This window comes from Sceloporus occidentalis, unplaced genomic scaffold, assembly GCF_023333645.1.
Source record: "Sceloporus occidentalis isolate IW3139 unplaced genomic scaffold, rSceOcc1.0.p SCAF_28, whole genome shotgun sequence".
NCBI classification, from domain to species: Eukaryota; Metazoa; Chordata; class Lepidosauria; order Squamata; family Phrynosomatidae; genus Sceloporus; species Sceloporus occidentalis.
In genome coordinates, this window is record NW_028317008.1 from 1,296,805 (window position 1) to 1,316,132 (window position 19,328).

The following is a 19,328-nucleotide window of genomic DNA, read 5'->3' on the forward strand; positions in this document are numbered from 1 at the left end:
TCTTCATCTCGGGGGACAGGTTCCAGGGGACAGTTTCCTCGTGACACGATCGCCTGTCCGTGGGGGGAAAGGCCGCATCCCCAGCCTTGATTTTGACGTGCGCCATGCTTGGCAAAAGCGCACGATTTCATGGTGGCATGGTGGCGTGGTGGCGTGGCTTTACTCCGGAGGAAGGGTGGAAGCAGGGAGGAGTGGATAATCAAAAGAAGTAGTGAAGTCATCCTATCTCACAAAAAATAAGAAGGTAACAGTAAAAACAGCAATAAAATGTTCGTAAGTACACTTGAACAAAACAAAATGTCCTAAAATGCACTTTGGTGAAATCAAAGTCCTATAAATAGCAGCAGCCCACTCGCCAAGGTTTTCTCTTCATGGCTTTATAAATAACTTGGAGGTCACAGGGGATAGTGGTTACACATAGACGAGAAGAAAGTCACAGTAGTATAATATGTGGCTGGCACCGTGTGGTAAAGAGTTAAAGAATTGGTACTCACAGTTTTCGGGGACTTAACCGGCTTAAAATCACTCAAGGGAGCCGGAGGTCTGTTAAAGACCTCCGATACCGCTCCCTCGCGATCCACGCGGCAACTGCTGCTGTGCACGGGGGTTTGTTGTCAGATCCCGGCGCACAACACTGAAGCCGCGCCCACCGCCGTCCGTGCCCTCTGAACCGGAAGAAGACAGAAGAAGAGGAGCAAAGAAGACAGAAGAAGAGGAGCAAAGAGGAAGAAAAGGAGCTGACTGCTGTAAGAAGAAAAGAGGAAAGGTAGGAAATCATAGAGTGAGAGTGGATTGGCATGTGTGGAATCTGTGGATTGGCATGTGTGAAATCTGTGGATTGGTATGTGTGGAATCTGTGGATTGGTATGTGTGGAATCTGTGGATTGGTATGTGTGGATTGGTATGTGTGGAATCTGTGGATTGGCATGTGTGGAATCTGTGGATTGATATGTGTGGATTGGTATGTGTGGAATCTGTGGATTGGTAAATGTGGATTGGTATGTGTGGATTGGTATGTGTGGAATCTGTGGATTGGTATGTGTGGAATCTGTGGATTGGTATGTGTGGATTGGTATGCGTGGAATCTGTGGATTGGTATGTGTGGATTGGTATGCGTGGAATCTGTGGATTGGTATGTGTGGATTGGTATGCGTGGAATCTGTGGATTGGTATGTGTGGATTGGTATGCGTGGAATCTGGATTGGTAAGTGTGGGTTGGTAAATGTGGAATCTGTGGATTGGTATGTGTGGAATCTGTGGATTGGTATGTGTGGAATCTGTGGATTGGTATGTGTGGATTGGTAAATGTGTGAGAGTGATGGGTGTTATGCTGTACCATTTCCAATGTCTTTTTCATTATATAATTATGCTCTAAAGTACATCATAACTCCCATCACTCTATACTGTTCTATACAGTGGCAGAGCTGGGAGACAGAGGCCTTGCACCCCCACCGCAGGACTCCTGAAAGGTAAGTGAACTTCAAAGGGGGGAGAGGGTAGATAGTTAGGGAGAAGGGAGTGAGACGGCGGGATAGGGGGTAGATAGGGAGAAGGGAGTGAGAAGGGGTAGATAGGGCAGAAGGGGGTGAGAATGGGTAGATAGGGAGAAAGGAGGGTAGCAAGAATATTGAAAAAAAGAGTCAGAATGAGAGAGCGAAAATGAATGGATTAATGTGTGGATGAATTGTTAGAATGAGTGAGAGAATTCATGCATTTGTGAGAATGCATCAATGAATATGTGTAAATAATTTGTGTGAAAGAATAAATGATTGTGTGAATGAATTGTGTGAATGAAAGTGAATTAGTGAGTGACTGTAAAAGTGTTTGTGTTAATCATAGGTGTATAGTTGATTTGTCAAAAAGGCAAAGATGGTATAAGCAGGGTGTTTATGGGACAAAAATGGCACAGGCAGGGTGTTTATGGGACAAAGATAGCACAGGTAGCGTGTTCATGGGACAAAGATGGCGTACACATTCGGCTGTTTGGGAACAATGCTGACTCATGCTGGGCTGTTTGGGGGCAAAGATGGCACGTCCTATGTGTGTGTAATTTGGGTGCTGGTCAGGTTCTATGTGGGCAATGTGGACGCTGTTTTTTTTGGAGGGTTATTAAAGAAAGCACTATTATATGTTCAGTAAATGTTATTTAAACGTATTTATTTTACTTATAAGTTATTAATTTATTTTTTTCAGATTTCTTGTTGTTTACAGTTGACATACAGTTTACAAATTGGTGCAATAAATATTCTTAACATAATTTTGTAGATGTCTTTACATTTGGTGGTGTGGGGGGGGGTGCCACTTACAGGATCCACCCCGGGTGCCAAATACTCTAGGTACGCCCCTGCATACAGTGTATGGTTAAGGTAAGTGTAAATAAATTGTTTTGTCGTTACCTCCTTCTTCCTCCTGAACAGGAAGAGAATGCAGTTAAATAGTTTCCATAAAGACACAGAAGCAAGAAATACCTGTGTTTTTCCTCCATCATTATATATATATATATATATATATATATATATATATGTATAAAGGCCGATTTATTGGCCTGTATTTGTGGGAGGGGCTTAGTAGCACTTATATACCAGACAGGGGCCTCCCTTGGGTGTGACGATGGTGCTGTGTATCAGGAAATGATGTCACGGAACTTCAGGAAGGAACATTGCGGTTTTCGGCTAGTATTGGCAGTGCGGCATGTCTGTGTTTCAGGAGCCAAATGACTCCTGCAATCAGGTTTTTCGGGGTTATTCGAGGGGGTCACCCCCTTCCAGTTATGCTTATTTTTGTTGCTTGCTTGGTCGTTTATTAACTCATTTACGGGTCTACGTGGGGTTTTTGTTGTTGTTGTTTACAGACTGCTGTGTGTATACAGGGAGCTGCACAGGTGCTGTTAATCAATCGTAACCCTTCCCAAGCCTGTTTTCCCTTTCTTTGTATCGCTATATGTTTCTTTTACTATCAGCGCCTAATTCAAACATTTGTGTTAAAGGTAGCAGTTCACTGGAGCGATGCTGGGTACTTTTCTTGACTTGGATTGTTTATATGTACGCACAGCCACACAGGTGCACTTCTCATACTCAAACATTACTAAGCCTGTTTAACCCTCTTTCTACTGACACCTGTTGGATACCTCTAGTCCTGCACTACACATCATTCAGCATGCTCTGTCTTTCATGCTTTTATACTGTTCAGCTCATGTTACTATGTCTGCACTTTTACGGAGGTTCATTTCCTTATCCAAGTGTATCTACAGTTGCTCGCTATATTGTTATTGGAGTTACTCATTGTATGTTACAGCTGGTGAATTACTTTGGTTGTTGGAGTACTTTCAAATTATACTTGACTCCAATTAATTCATGTACACACCATTTATGGATAACTATCAGCATACTAGCTACATTCACTAGTTTACTCTGTTGGTCTACTACCACTTCTGCTGGGAGACTGTTCAATGTATCCACTGGCCCTGCTCGAGAAGATTTCTGTTGCTAGTGTCGGGTGGGGGTTGCCGGATAACCACTTTTTCATTAACCCTTTGTTCACTGTTAGTGTGTGTTATTTAGGCTGGTCATTCCGGTCCTGGGTCAGTGTACGCTGCACGTTCGAGCAGCATCGTCTATTTAGCTGACCGGTCGGCGGTGTGCCAGTTTCCTTAGGTGAAGGGGAAGCTGGGCACCGCACCGGACCGATCTGCCTGGAGCCCACTTCATGGCTCCCGCACGGCATTACGGTTAGGGCGCAGGAGTCAACGAGACTCCATCTCGGTTTGTCATGCAAGCTTCCCGTGTCTTACACGGGCCGCGTAGCTTAATTGAGGGGGTGGGGTAGGTAGTGCACTGGCCACATCACTGTTTTCACTTCACGCAAACAGATTTCTCAGCCTGTGATTACAGCCAATGCTTCACGTTTGCACCAATTGTTTCTGAGCTCATCCCAAAATAGCGTGTCCATTAAAATGAGATGTCTCTCGCATTTGAGAACTTGGTCATGTAAGTGTTTGTACTAAACTGTTATGTGTCATTTTATGTGGTTTTGGCCTCTTTAGGCATTCCTCCTACGCAGCGGTTATGGCACAATTCAAGCCGTTTAGTTAGTTAGGCAGGTAGATGGTAGTATGTCATGTAGCTATACACGTCACAGGTAAGCCCTGACCACAAATACAATTGTAAATCCGGTTATCCTAATAACCCAAATGGCAACACATTCCTATCATCTTTAACCGTAAACACCTTCCCATCTTCAACTGTGCCAGTGGAATGCATGTTTAATAGGCAACAAACTCACTACTATACATGACCTACCGTACTTGCTCGATTATAAGACCACCCTGATTATAAGACGACCCCCCCAAAATTTGCATATTAATTTTGGAAAAAAATAGTCTGAATATAAGACTACCCTATAAGAAAAAAGTTTTACTAGTAAATATAAATTTACATGTAAACTATTTTTTCATATTTAATAAAAACTATGATTGAGAAAAATGCATTTTTTGTTTTTATCTCCTTGCCACTCTGCCCCCAGGTATGCCTTATACACCCCTATATACCACTCTGCCTCCCTAACATCTTTTTAACCCCTATTTGCTACTCTGCCCCCAGAAAGCCTTTTAAAGCCCCCCATATGCCACTCTTACCCTCTCCCGTCTTATCAGTACTTCTCGCCGTGCTCCAGATTCCTTGGTGTCTAGTGGGGCAGCCAGTGGAGGTCTGTGCGATGCGCGCACACAACCTGAGCTGCTGCGTTCGCCACTTCCGCCGGGGCTTCTATGAATGAGCATCGGAAGGTCATGTGATGCCGGTGCTCCGTCATAGAAGCCCCGGCAGAAGTGGAGGTTGCAGATGCCCAATAGCTGCTGGAGAGGAGGGGCATCTGGATCTTAGTCTTGTAGTCAGACCTCTATTTGAGGTCTGATTAGAAGAAGACCTCAAATTTAAGGCGATGGCTATTTTTCTGAGCAAATTATCAAGCAAATACGGTAGTTCTCTCCTATTCCATGACAGCATAGCCTGAGCTATCTTATGCTACCCCTGACAACTCAGACACTGACCATGGCATACTTAAAGCACATGCTTCCTTCAGAAGTTCTGCCACTCTTCTGAACGCTACTTCAGAAAATACTAACATAGCAAAGACTCACTACAAATGCATGCTATACTCCTATAACTTGGTCCTCTCTCTCTCGCTAAACAACTCTGTTTCTCCACTCTCATATCCTCATTTTCTTCCAACCGTGGAACCTTTTTTCCATCTTCAACACACTTCTCTCCCCATCCATACCCACACCAAAAACCTCTCTTGCTGTCCAATATCTTAACTATTGGAAAGGACCTCTATTTTGTTCAACCCTCGCCTACACCACCCATCATAATCCCCTACTCATCCCATACTAACCGCCTTCCCTCCTCACAACCAAAAAAATGCTAGCCACTCTTCTTTCTTCCTTTCACCCAATAACCTGTCTCCTTGACTCATCACATCTTGCAAAGTCACTCTGATACTCCTGGGTCTCTCTGCTGCTTTTGATACTATTATATGCTGCCTTCTTCTTGACTCACATTCTTCTATAGGTATGCTTTTTCCTGTATTGTTTTATTTTATTTTTTTTTTTTTTTGTCTGCTCTCTGGCAAGACATCTTCACCTCTTCCACTTTGTGTTGGCGTTCCCCCAAGGATTAGTCCTTGGCCATCTACTGTTTACTCTTTACACGTCATACCTTGGAAAACTAATATATTTTTTTCTGAACTCATCATCTTTCCTCCTTCAATCAGTTCCCGAGTACTTGAATTCCCCATCTCCATTAACAACACAACTATCTCTCCTACTAACCAGGGACAATGCTTTGGGGTCATCTTCAACACAAACCTCTCCTTAATCCTTCACATTCAGTCCCACACCAGATTCTGCAGCTTGTACCTAAAAAGCAACTCTACCATCTGCCTTCTCTCACCCAAGAAGCCATAAAATTCCTGGTTACATTCCTCTGTCTTGATTCTTTCCTGTACAATCTATTCTACTTTTCCACTCTCATAGCCTCCCTTTCTTCCAACCCACAACACCTTTTTTTCTACCTTCAACTCCCTTCTCTGTCCCTACATACCCACACTGCAAACCTCTCTCACTGCCCAAGATCTTGTCTTTGAAGCTACCCACTACAAAGACAAGATTGAGACTATTAGACAATACCTCTCTTCTTTACAACCCCCTCCTATACCACTCACCACCACTCTCTCCACTCATCCCATACTATCTGTCTTTTCCCCAACAACTGAAGAAGCCACTCTTCTTTCTTCCTCTCACCAAACAACCTGTCCCCTTGACCCCATCCATCTCCATCACACCTAACAAAGTCTCTATGTCCATCCCTTGATCCATCACTTACCCACCTATTTAATCTTTATCTTTCTCTATCATCTGGAACTGTACCAGCAGCCTTCAAGCATGTGCTAATCACACCCATTGTAAAAAATCCTTCCTCAGATCCCATCTGTCTGACTAATTACCGCCCTATCTCTCCGCTTCCTTTAACCTCATATCTGTCTAACCGTTCCTTCTCTGTCAGCTTCTCAAGCAAGACATCATCAGCCCTTCCCACAAGGCTCTGTCCTTGGCCCTCTGCTGTTCTCTCTTTATACTTCATCTCTTGGCAGACTAATCAACTCATTTGGCCTCCGGTATCATCTATATGCAGATGATACCCAAATCTACCTGTCTTCTCCTGATCTCTCTCCATCTCTCATGTCCTGTATTACCAATTGCTTGTCTGCTATTTCATGGATGTCACAAGGCTACCTGAAATGTAATCTTTCTAAAACTGAACTCATTATCTTCCGTCCTTCCATCTCCACTCCACTTCCCGAATTCTCCATCCCCATTAACAACACGACTATCTCTCCTACTAACCAGGCCAGATGCCTTGGGGTCATCTTTGACTCTAACCTTTTCTTCATCTCTCACATTCAGTCCCTCGCCAGATCCTGCCACTTGCACCTAAAAAACATCTCTCACATCCACCCATTCCTCACCCAAGAATCCACAAAATCTCTGATTCATTAATTTTTAATTTCCTGTCTTGACTACTGCAACACTCTTCTGATTGGCATTCCACTGTCTTGACTCTCTCCTCTACAGTCTGTCCTAAATGCTGCTGCTAGGCTTATCTTCCTTGCACGCCGCTACTCTTCTGGTTCCCCACTCTGTGAAATCCTCCACTGGCTCCCCATTACCTTTAGAATTAAATTTAAAATCCTGGTACTAACATATAGGGCCCTCCATAACACTGCTCCTCCATACATTTCTGCCCTCATAAGCAAATACACTCCTACTCGATCCTTACGTTCTTCCCATGGGCTAAGGCTCTCCTCCTCACTTATCACCTCTTCCTTTTCCCATGTACAAGATTTCACTCGGGCTGTCCCATATCTCTGGAATCTAATTCCACCGAACCTTCAGCATTCACCCTCCCTCACAACATTCAAGAAACATCTCAAAACTCACTTCTTCAGAAAAGCATACCATCTCAGCTGTCATTGATACAACCACCACACTACCTCTCACCTTATCTCTTTGCCTTATGTTTGTCACCCCATTCCCTCAAGATTGTAAGCTTGCGAGCAGGGCTCTCTCCACCTAATGTATCGGTTTGTCTTAGTCTTTCAATTCTTGTCTTGTCATACCCCTTGAATATATGTATTGTATTAAGCGCTGCGTAAATTATTGGCGTTCTATTAATAAAATATTATAATATACACTTTCACCTAACATCCAGCCCTCCTTCCTAATATTAAAAAAAGCTCAAAAGCCACTTCTTCAGAGAAGCATACTATATCTGTAGCTAGAACATACAGGCCGCTAATACAACTCCCACACGATCTCTCCCTTTTCTCCATACCTTTATGTTTCTCCTCATCAGGGTCTGATAGGTAAGTATTAACCCCTTCAATCCCAGGGGTTTTTGGTACCTCAAAGCCCAGAGCAATTTTGCCATTTTTGGGGTATGTCGGTTTAGCGAAGATTCTCTTTTCCTGTGAATAGTGTACCCATGTAAACTATATATTGTTTTTTCAAGGAGAGATAGAGCTTTCGTTTGATACCATAGTTGGATGATTAGCTGAAAATTTAGAATGAGAAATTTAGTAAAAACTAGCGAAGATTAGAAAAATAAACTAATTTTTTTTTACATTTTCCCTCTGAATCCTCACAAAATTAGGTAAAGTGATGGAAAATCCCCTCCAAGTTTATCAATTCAGGTGTCCTGATTTCAGAAATACCTAATTTATATAGATTTTCCAGACTTTCCCAGCACCAGGGAGCATACTATTAGGTGTACAATTTTGTATAATTTTTATGCCTATGGCTTAACGGGTTTGGGGGTTGTGAACGGGGGCAGGAGGGTTATACTGGCTAGATGTTAAGCTAGGGCAATGGGATGTAAGGTTTTTTTAAGAATTTTTTTTTATATTTTTTTTTAATTTTTTTTTAATTTTCTTTTTTTTTACACTTTTTGTATTTTTAATATTTTTTTTTTTACACAGTAATGGTTAGAGGTCCTCCTAGGGACCTCCTGAACATACCAGTGATGTCACAGTGACATCACAGCTCACATTATAATTTTTTTTAGTATTATTTATATTATTATTTTAATGATTTATTTAATATTATTTTTTAAATGACGTTTTTTTTTTTTCTGCTTTTCTCTTACAGGACGGGAGGGGGAGTGAGAGAGATGGTTTCTCACTCCCCTCCCCGCGATCCCCCTGCACCGATCACACTGTGATCTCTATGCAGGTCCTCACAGACCTGCATAGAGATCGCAGCGTCTCTGTGCCTCATGATGACCTCTGATGACCTTCCGGGTTACGTCAGCAGTGACGTAACCCGGAAGGGAATGCCCGATGGCGCGTTTGAAACTGCGCGATAGGGCAGTTTACCGGTAACAGCTTACCGGCTTTCATGCCGGAAGCTGTTACAGGCGATCGGACAGCAGAAAGCCGGCAAAGCCGGCTTCTGCTGTCAGTGGGGAGTCCAGGCTGTCAAACGACAGCCTGGTCTCCCGTGCAGCGGCAGGGATGTGTCCGTGACGTCTATCCGTGACGTCCCGGTACGTCTATAGGGGATTGAAGGGGTTAAATCTACTCTTTTCTCTATAACAAACGTTACTGTGACGGGCCTCGGTTACCCCGGCTGGGTACACCTGTCGATTCTTTGTTGCTTCCTCCCGGAACCACAAGGGTTAACCACTTTCAGCTGTAGCCTATACTAGCGGGGAAGGGACCAGGAATGTGGCTTGGATTCTTTGGTGAACGAGCACTGTAGCTCGCCGAAGCGTAGCTGGATCTGGTACTGTAACTGTCCTGAGAAGGACAGTGAGTGATCCAGCAAGCCCCTGAAGCATTAGACAAGACTAATGTCCAGGGAAGTGACACACTTTATTGGGAAATACACAGGCTTATATACAGGTTAGGTTATAAAAAGGTCATAAATCAGGACACATCCTCCCGCCCTACCCAGACAGTCCGGCGCCGCGCTTAGGCTACCGAGCCCCGCAATGTCCGTATACTTTGCTCATCGTTCTCGGGGTGATCCCGACGGAGCAGCAGTGATCTTAGGGGTGCCGAGGGGGCGGTCGGGGACCAGGAAGATCTGGTCCAAAAAACGATGTGATCGGTCAACGGGGGCCCGAGCGACAACAGTTTAAAGTTTCCCCGGGACGAACCGCGAGATAGCCGACACGCGTTCGGGAACCGCGCCGGCCGTTTTCCGCTCCTCCGGAAGTCCCGGCGACCAGGCATCCAGGCAAGAGTGCACCATTGTTGGAGATTGCGGTGCACATGATGACGGTGGCTCCTCTCTGGCCCAGCATGGTAACTGTGGCCCTTTTGCCAATTGTGTTTCTTCCGTGTTGCCGCCTTTTCGTCAAATTTAAGCCCGCCTCGTCAACGTGGATCATTTCATGTGTGACTTAATTGGCCCCCAAATCCCAGACTCTCTGAAAGTAATCAGACAGTGTGTGTAAATTCTTTGCTGTATAACTATTGCATGTCCTACTGTACTCCAGGGTTATAGAGTAGTTTATTGCAAAACACACTATATATAGTACATTAATGACTGTATTGCATAATCTTACCTGGACGTATTAGCGACAGAGTTCTTAGATACGCTCACTGTTCCTTTCAAATGGAACTTTGTATAATTGTTTCATTCTCACTCTGTGTTTAGCTAGAGTCTAAGAAATGAATGTTATGCTGATTGCTGCAATGTTCCCAAAGGCAATGTTGTCCTCTACAACTCCGCAGTGAATGTCCTTCAGTTTTATTTCATTGTCCACAATCACCATGTTGACAATAGCAAGTTCATGTTCTTCATTTAGGAGCTTCCCTCTGCCCCTGAGACCAGTAGACATTGAATCTTTAAGATAAACTATAGTTACATATTAGAGACTAGAGGCATACAGTCACTGTAATTCATGGTAAAATGATTTACAATTTGCAGTAGGAGAAGCCCTTAAACAATATCCTACCTGTTGGTTTCTCAAACGCTGGATAACGGGGATACTGTGCCCCAGCTGAGATTTGGCTGTACTCGTTCACCAGCCTCTCTGTATGATAGCCCATGATTTATGATAGTAGCTCTTATTTCATCAGTTACCCCAGCTCTGGCCCTTCTTTGAGCGCCACCACATATTCTAACTCCTCTCCCCTGTCCTGGTACTCGTTGTCCCTCTCCCTTGTGCAGGCATTTTTTCTTACTTTCTTTGTGTTGCTCTTTATTGTTCCTTTTCCACACAAGATCAGCCTAAAGAGGTACACATGCATGTGTTTCCTAGATGGGAATCAACTGTGATTTATTTGCATTACTTCAATCAGCTGTTTCTAACTAGCAATGGAATTAAATACAGGGGATATATATATATATATATATATATATATATATATATATATATATATATATATATATAATGTGTGTGTGTTTCAGTTTACAATATGAATAGCTGTTCACTTTGACTTTAGCCTATAAGTTATCTGTTCTGATAGTGTTAAAGCATTTGTAAATTTGACAGTGAAAATCCATTGTTTTGGTCTTAGTTGAGCTTGTGTGCAAAAGAAGTTCAAGCATTTTAAATTTGTGTTAACTATATGCATTTTGTGTTAAAGCAACAAGAAATGTGTTAATTGTACAGCCTACACAGACGGATGTTGTGCTAACTGGGTTAAGAGTTTAGGAATATTGTTAAAAGTATTAAAAAATTGTCAAAGCACTCATACAAAACCTGCAAAATACCCAGACCCACACAGTCATACCCAGACACACACTCATACTCAGACAAATACACACCTACATATCCAGACACACACAGTCACTACACAAACATACCCAGACACACAGCTCACTTACTATTTTCAGTAATTAAAGCCGTTCTTTCACCTCCTCAGATCCTAATTTAACAGAACCCTAAATCAATCTACAGTATATATATATGTAATGACATTTGTATAAATAACCAACAGTTATGTATTAAAGGCATATCTTAAGTGGAAAGAGCCACTCTCATTTGCATTTTTAGTCCTCTTGTTAAGTTGTTTTTTCCTCTTTGCTTTTGGAAACTGATTGCACAGTTTTTGTTAGGGTGAGGTAAAGAAAAAAAGTGGGGACTTAAAGGAAGGAAACAAATTACCTTGTTCTAAGGTTGAGAAAAAGCCTTAGTGGGTCTTACACCAGTAGGAAAAGGATTATACTATAAGGCTTTTATTTAAAGATTAAATGATACCCCTGTAGCAGGCACAGTGGTGGTGGACAAGGGACATAAATATTATTGGATTACTTTACTTGATTTTCGTTTTGAATAGCTAGTATATATCCAGATACTTTGAATTAAAAAAATAATTTTGAGATGTTCCTAATATAGTCTGAATATATTCTATTTTAACTGAATTATAAAAGGCAGTCTATGCTAAAACTGCATTGACATATCTCCACAACATCATCAGCTATGTATGTGTTTGGATTTCAAAGCTCCTATAAACAATAAGCAGTAAACCTACCTCAACTGGAACATTAAATAATCTTTTGGCATACTTATTAGTATGTAAATGACACTTCAAACGCATGTTCCAAAAAATTACGTAAACCGTTGCCAGAGTAAATATGTTTATGTGATTAATTCAGGAATACTTAGAACAAGAAGTAAATCAAATGCCAAAAATATTATCTTAATAAGCTTCCAAGTACCAAGGAGTGTGTTTCTGAGACAGGCACATTAAATGTCACAGATGCCAAATGTTTGATGCTGGAATAGTATAGTTAAATAAGTTTTTATGTGCTCAAATGTAATTTGCAGTTCCCTGCTTTCAAATTAAACGTACTATTAAAAATAATAACATTTTGCATCGCATTGAATTCATATACTGTAGGATGAGATATAGTGAAAAAAAATATGATGGCTTTTCCACATACTATAAGGGCACTTCATAATGTGGTTAATATCGTGTCTCAGCTTCTATAAAGCTAGGACACAAATATTTCACAGAAAGTTAGAAAGGGATGTGCTCACTGGCATAACTACAGGGGTCCACTGCGACCCCATGTTCGTGTCTCCTTGTACTGGTTCAAAACACCGCATAGTGCCGATCAAGGTCGGAAGGGCCCTTTCTGAACAATTTTGAATCAGCACGGGGAGACAGGAACGTATCGGGGTCATGTGATGTCCCGCAATGAAACTGAGGTGAACCGAGTTGAAAAGGACACTGAGCGAGCAGCCAGAGAGAAAGCAGCAGAAGCGGTTAGAGTGGGGGTGGGATATATATATATATATATATATATATATATATATATATATATATATATATATATATATATATATATATATATATTATAATGTGTATATATATGTGTGTTTGTATACAGTATCTCACAAAAGTGAGTACACCCCTCACATTTCTGTAACTATTTTATTATATATTTTCATATGACAACACTGAAGAAATGACACTCTGCTACAATGTAAAGTAGTGAGTGTACAGCCTGGATAACAGCGTAAATTTGCTGTCCCCTCAAAATAACTCCACAAACAGCCACTAATGTCTAAACCTTGGAAACAAAAGCGAGTAATGTGGCGGGACCGACCTGTACCCCGACTGGGTACTCCCGTCAATCGTTGCTTCCTCCGGCCGGGACACCAACAATTAACCCCTTCAGCGCCAGGCAGAACCAGCATTGTAGATAGAAGGGGGGACGTCGCTGCACCGAAACTGCATTGGCACTGTGACTATGCGAAGCTTAGCTACACAGTGTGGCTATTGTCCTGAAAAGGATCATAGCACCCACCCCAAGCATCAGGCAACACTCATGTTGACGTGAAAACAGGACTCCTTTATTAAAACCAAATACCGAGCTATATATACACAAGTAAGAAAGGGGCAAGACAAATATAACATTATCTAATTACCATGTCAGGAAGGAAGTAATTAGATCAAATCCTGCAACACAATATCGGGGGGGAAGGACAGGATGACGCGAGACATAAATAATTACACTAATTGGGGACATAGACGTGGAATGATGATAGACATATAATTGGCTTGAGACAGACAATGGCTAGGACACAGAGATAACAGGAGCTCACAGGATTAACTGCTACCTGTTGTGTAATTGATAATTAGGTATGCACCAGTGACACCTAGTCATACCTACAAGGGGTCTTAAGACAAGGGATAACTCACACAATAACAGGGGAAACACTTCACACCTATGCAATCAACAATGCAAAGACAATCAGTCCTCTTCCTACAACAGGATGTCCAGCTGCCATTACAGTTTTGAGACTCTGAGAAGTAAAACATGGGGAAAGTCAGCAGATACTGAACCCCCGTATCCACACACAGAAGTCTCTACAAGGCCTGGGCCCATAGTCGATAGGGAGGAGGCTGGCTCTCAGGCCTCTCCAGGGGCCCCAGTGATGGAGGGTTCTGTCACAAGTACAACCCTAAGTGGAAATGTCTAAATTGGGCCCAATTAGCCATTTCCGCTCCCCTGTGTCATGTGATTTGTTAGTGTTACAAAGTCTCAGGTTTTCGCTCTCATACTGATCACTGGAAGTTCAACGTGGCACCTCATGGCAAAAAACTCTCTGAGGATCTGAAAAAAAGAATTGTTGCTCTACATAAAGATGGCCTAGGCTATAAGAAGATTGACAAGACCCTGAAACTGAGCTGCAGTACAGTGGGCAAGACCATACAGCGGTTCCACTCAGAACCGGCCTCGTCATTGTCGACCAAAGAAGTTGAGTGCGCGTGCTCAGTGTCATATCCAGAGGTTATGGGAAATAGACGTATGAGTGCTGCCAGCATTGCTGCAGAAGTTGAAGGGGTCCCTCAACCCAGGTCAGTCTGTCAGTGCCCGGACCATACACCGCACACTGCATCAAATTGGTCTGCATGGCTGTCGTCCCAGAAGGAAGCCTCTTCTAAAGATGATGCACAAGAAAGCCCACAAACTGTTTGCTGAAGACAAGCAGACTAAGGATGTGGATTACTGGAACCATGTACTGTGGTCCGATGAGACCACGATAAACTTATTTGGTTCAGATGGTGTCAAGCGTGTGTGGCGGCAACCAGGTGAGGAGTACAAAGACAAGTGTGTCTTGCCTACAGTCAAGGATGGTGGTGGCAATGTCATGGTCTGGGCCTGCATGAGTGCTGCTGGCACTGGGGAGCTACAGTACATTGGGAACCATGAATGTACTGTGATATACTGAAGAAACGCATGATCCCCTCCTTGCATAGACTAGGCCGCAGGGCAGTATTCCAACATGATAACGACACCAAACCCACCTCCGAGATGACCACTGCCTTGCTAACGAAGCTGAGGGTAAAGGTGATGGACTGGTCAAGCATGTCCCCAGACCTAAACCCTATTGAGTATCTGTGGGACATCCTCAAACGGAAGGTGGGGGAGCACAAGGTCTCTAACATCCACCAGCTACGTAATGTTGTCATGGAAGAGTGGAAGAGGACTCCAGTGGCAACCTGTGAAGCTCTGGTAAACTCCATGCCCAAGAGGGTTAAGACAGTGCTGGAAAATAATGGTGGCCACACAAAATATTGACACTTTGGGCCCAATTTGGACATTTCCACTTAGGGGTGTACTTACTTTTGCTGCCAAGGTTCAGTCATTAATGGCTGTATGTTGAGTTATTTTTAAGGGAACGGCACATGTAAACTGTTATACAGACTGTACACTCACTACTTTACATTGTAGCTGAGTGTCATTTCTTCACTGTTGTCACATGAAAAGATATAATAAAATATTTACAAAAATGTGAGGGGTGTACTACCTTGTGAGATACTGTATATGTATGTGAGCATGAATGTGTACTTGTGTGTGTGTGTGTATTGTGTGTGTGAGCAAGTATGGATGTGTACTTGTGTGTGTGTTTCAGCATGGATGTATACTTGTGTGTGAGTGAGCATGGATGTGTACTTGTGTGTGTGAATGATGTATAAATGGAGTGAGATGGAGTATGTGTTAGTGAGTATGAGTAAATGTGTGTAATTTGTCTAAGCGTCTTTGCATATGTTGTATAGTGGAAGGGGGCAAGGGGCAAAGAAGGCACAGATTAGCTGTTGAAGTTGGGGGGGGGCGGGGAATTTTTGCACCATGACCCCATGGTTCCTGGATGTGCTTAAAGCCATCTTATCTAATTAGGTGAAAAGAATTCTAAATAATCTCCAAAAGGTGAAAATGTGCACAAAGGGATACGAGACAAAAATGCCTTGGTAGTCGTCCATAAGGGGTATATCTTCTTGAGAACAACTCAAATTTTAGCTTTCTTGTTGTTCACAGTCATTAAATGTGAGTTGAACAATGTTTTATTTACAGATTGCACTAGACTTTGTATTTGTTTCATTTGTGGTCCATTGATTATCGGACTACAATTTTGCAATACGTTTTTGCTACTTAATGGTTTATTCAGTAAAGGACTTTTTATGATTTATTTTTATTTTTTTAAATCTAATGAAAACAATGAATAAAGGGGCTCCCTCTCCCCCACCCCACTTGTCTCTCCCTGCCTTCTTCGGTGACCACTTATATGTCCCTTTCTCCACCCTCAAGATCATTGAGAGACCACACTCCCCCATACTGGGAACAAATCTAGAAACTGACATGTATTCTCCTAATGTATTGGTCAGTGAATGATTGATGTAATGTTACACTAGTTTTCTACAAAAATATATTATAATGGAGACATGGTAGCTTAAAAAACCTGCTAAATAGATTCTACTTTTTGTTCTGAGTTTAGAAATACCCAATGTTTTTATGTTGTTTTGCTTTTTCTTCAAGTTATAGGGCAATAAGTACAAGTGGCGTTTTGCTATTTTGAAACTATATTTTTCCAAATCTGGTAATCATGTCCCCATCTCCTATTTGGGATATCATGAAAGCCTGTCAATTCAATTTACCTACTCAAACCAAATATGTAGGGTATCTTAACACTTCCCATGCACTAATTCTACCACCAGTGTTTGCCAAGTTTTTGGTAGTATTTTTTTCACGCAAGTTGTACTTCATGCATGAATTTAGAGCTCTTTGTATATGTCAAACAACACCTCACAAGTACAGTGATACCACCCAAGCCTGGGTTTGTCGGGTTGTTTGGGATGTAAATTGCCACATTTGGGAAGGGAACATCAGACAAATGGGCCATTTGCATGTGCAAATTGGCCAAAAGATACTTTTGCAAGGCGCTTGTATGTAACCATAAGTCCCCCATTACAATTACACTCACATGTGCTAGAGCCACTGAAATAATGACTCAAGTGCATAAACACGTTACAGGACCTCAGTTATCACCATCCAGAAGATCCACCAATACAAAAACCATCAAGAGATAATCAAGCAGTCAAACAGAATGAGTAGCTAGTACAAAAGAATCACTGGAGAAACAGACAGACACTTGTCCCCAGTGCTCCAGGCTCCCTGGTGTGAAGGGGGGACAACTGGTGGGCGTCTGTGCCATGCACAAAGACAACCTCCACTTCTGCCGGGGACTTCCGCCGGGGCTTCTATAACGGAGCACCGGAATGTCACGTCATGCCGGGTCTTCTATGATGGAGGAAGTGACGGGTAGCAGCAGAGGTTGTCTGCGCACATCGCGCAGACGTTCACTGGCTGCCAGAGAGGAGGATCCAGGTCTCCTGCAGCGCTGCAGTGGATTCTCCTCGCCTGTGAATGTCTGCGCGATGTGTGCAGACAACTTCTGCTGCTGCTGGCTGGCACTTCCGCCGGGGCTTCTATGGTGGAGCACTGGAAGGTCACGCTGGTGCTTTGTCATAGAAGACCCAGCAGAAGTGCAAGCAGCAGCGGAGCTTGTCTGCACACATGGTACAGACGCCCACCGGCTGCCAGAGAGGAGGATGCAGCTCCCCTGCAGCGCTGCGGAGGATCCGGATCTTAGTCTTGTAGTGAGACCTCTATTTGAGGTCTGATTACAAGACAACCTCGAATTTAAGACATGGGGTATTTTTCAGAGCATTTGCTCTGAAAATAACCTTGTTTAATAATCAAGCAAATATGGTATTATATACTTAACAGATTTCCTGCTTTTCAACCTTAGAACATACTATTAGGTCCTATAAAACAAGCCCATGACTGAGGATGTAATAGTGTTGTTAAGAAGAGTACTTACCCGACTATTGTGGCTCACACCGCTGGTTATCACTGTCCTCAAACACCTGCTCAAATTCTTCTGTTAGGAGCTGAGATCTTGATTCCACAACTTGTGTAGGTCCTCTACTGACATCTAGTGGTAAATGTGGGTGCGTGTGTAAAGCAAAACCTGTAAAGGCACCACTTCTCAATTATCCGGAATTATACTGACTTAACTGTATAAAGGCGCCTTTACTAGTTGCCCAGTTATGGTGCCTTGTTAGTATTGCAATTCAGCATCTTGATACCTGCTGCTTGGCATGTGTTGCTTGTTCTTACTCACTATACCCTTCGCCTTCTGACCATGTCCTTGCCCATCTTGTCCTTCCCGCTGCAGTCCTCTGTTTCTGTTATACTTGTTGCTGACCCTTTCCAGTCTGTGGCCATGCTTCTGATTCTCAGCCTACTTCTGCTGCTCCTGCAGCTTTGGCTTCTGATCCCAACTCATCTGTCCCATGGCTTTCCTGTGGATCCAGGCTCATCGGGTAACCCTGTCAATCTGCCGGACCCTGTTTTGCTTAATGAGAGAAGTATAGTCTGTTGCACGCTCTGTGAGTACCTCAGTGTCAAGGCCTACCTGCAAAGTGTTCCCAACTCTCCTATTTATGAACCAGGTAGCACCTTACACTAGTACACATAACAGGTATCCCTTGCTTCTGTTTTAACTCTTACACTGTATAATATTGTTTTACATTAATATTCCCAACAACTTTCACTTTCTTATTTTACATTAAAGTTTTACATAATGTTGCCCCTTTTTAATACGAAGTGACTGAAGAGGAGAGGGCAGTGGCGGCTGGTGGGTAATTCCAATGGGGGTTCACAATATATAAATTCTGAAAATTAAATGTACGTTTATGACATAATGTAAAAGTTAAAATATATTTCCCTAAAGACCCTATCAACCATAACCGCCCCTAAATTAGCCCTAAACACCCCATCAACCATAACCGCCCCTTAATTAACCCTAAACACCCAATCAACCATAACTGCCCCTAAATTAACCCTAAACACCCCATCAACCATAACTGCCCCTAAATTAACCCTGAATATCCCATCAACCATAACTGCCCCTGAATTAACCCTGAAGACCCCATCAACCATAACTCCCTAAATTAACCCTGAAGACCCCATTAACCAAATGCGATAGGCATAGGCAGGCTACATCAGGGGACAGGAGGCTTCATGGCACATGAACCCCAAAGCACAAAAGGAAACATTTTTTTTTACAAAATTTATCAAAAACCCATTCTTATCTAATTTGAATTTTGCAAAACATGTTTTCCTTTTTTGCGCTTGGGGGTTCACGTGACCATGCGCTCCTATTTAGGAGCCTCGACTGGGAGAGGGCCCCATAGCTATTCAGCGGTGCCAGCGCAAATATAACTCATAAACCTCTCAAGTTAACTATAACATACTTGATATTCAGGGAAGAATGCCCCACCCCTTCTCAAGAGCTTCTTAGAATTAATTCCTTAGAGTATACAGTAATGTCAGTGCTGCTGCTAACTGTTACAGTGTTATACATTTGTATGATTCATTCTGAGTTTAAAACTCAATGTTTTTACATTTTTTCCTTTTTATATGCAAGTTATAGGGCAATATGTAGGGCACTATTTTAAAACCA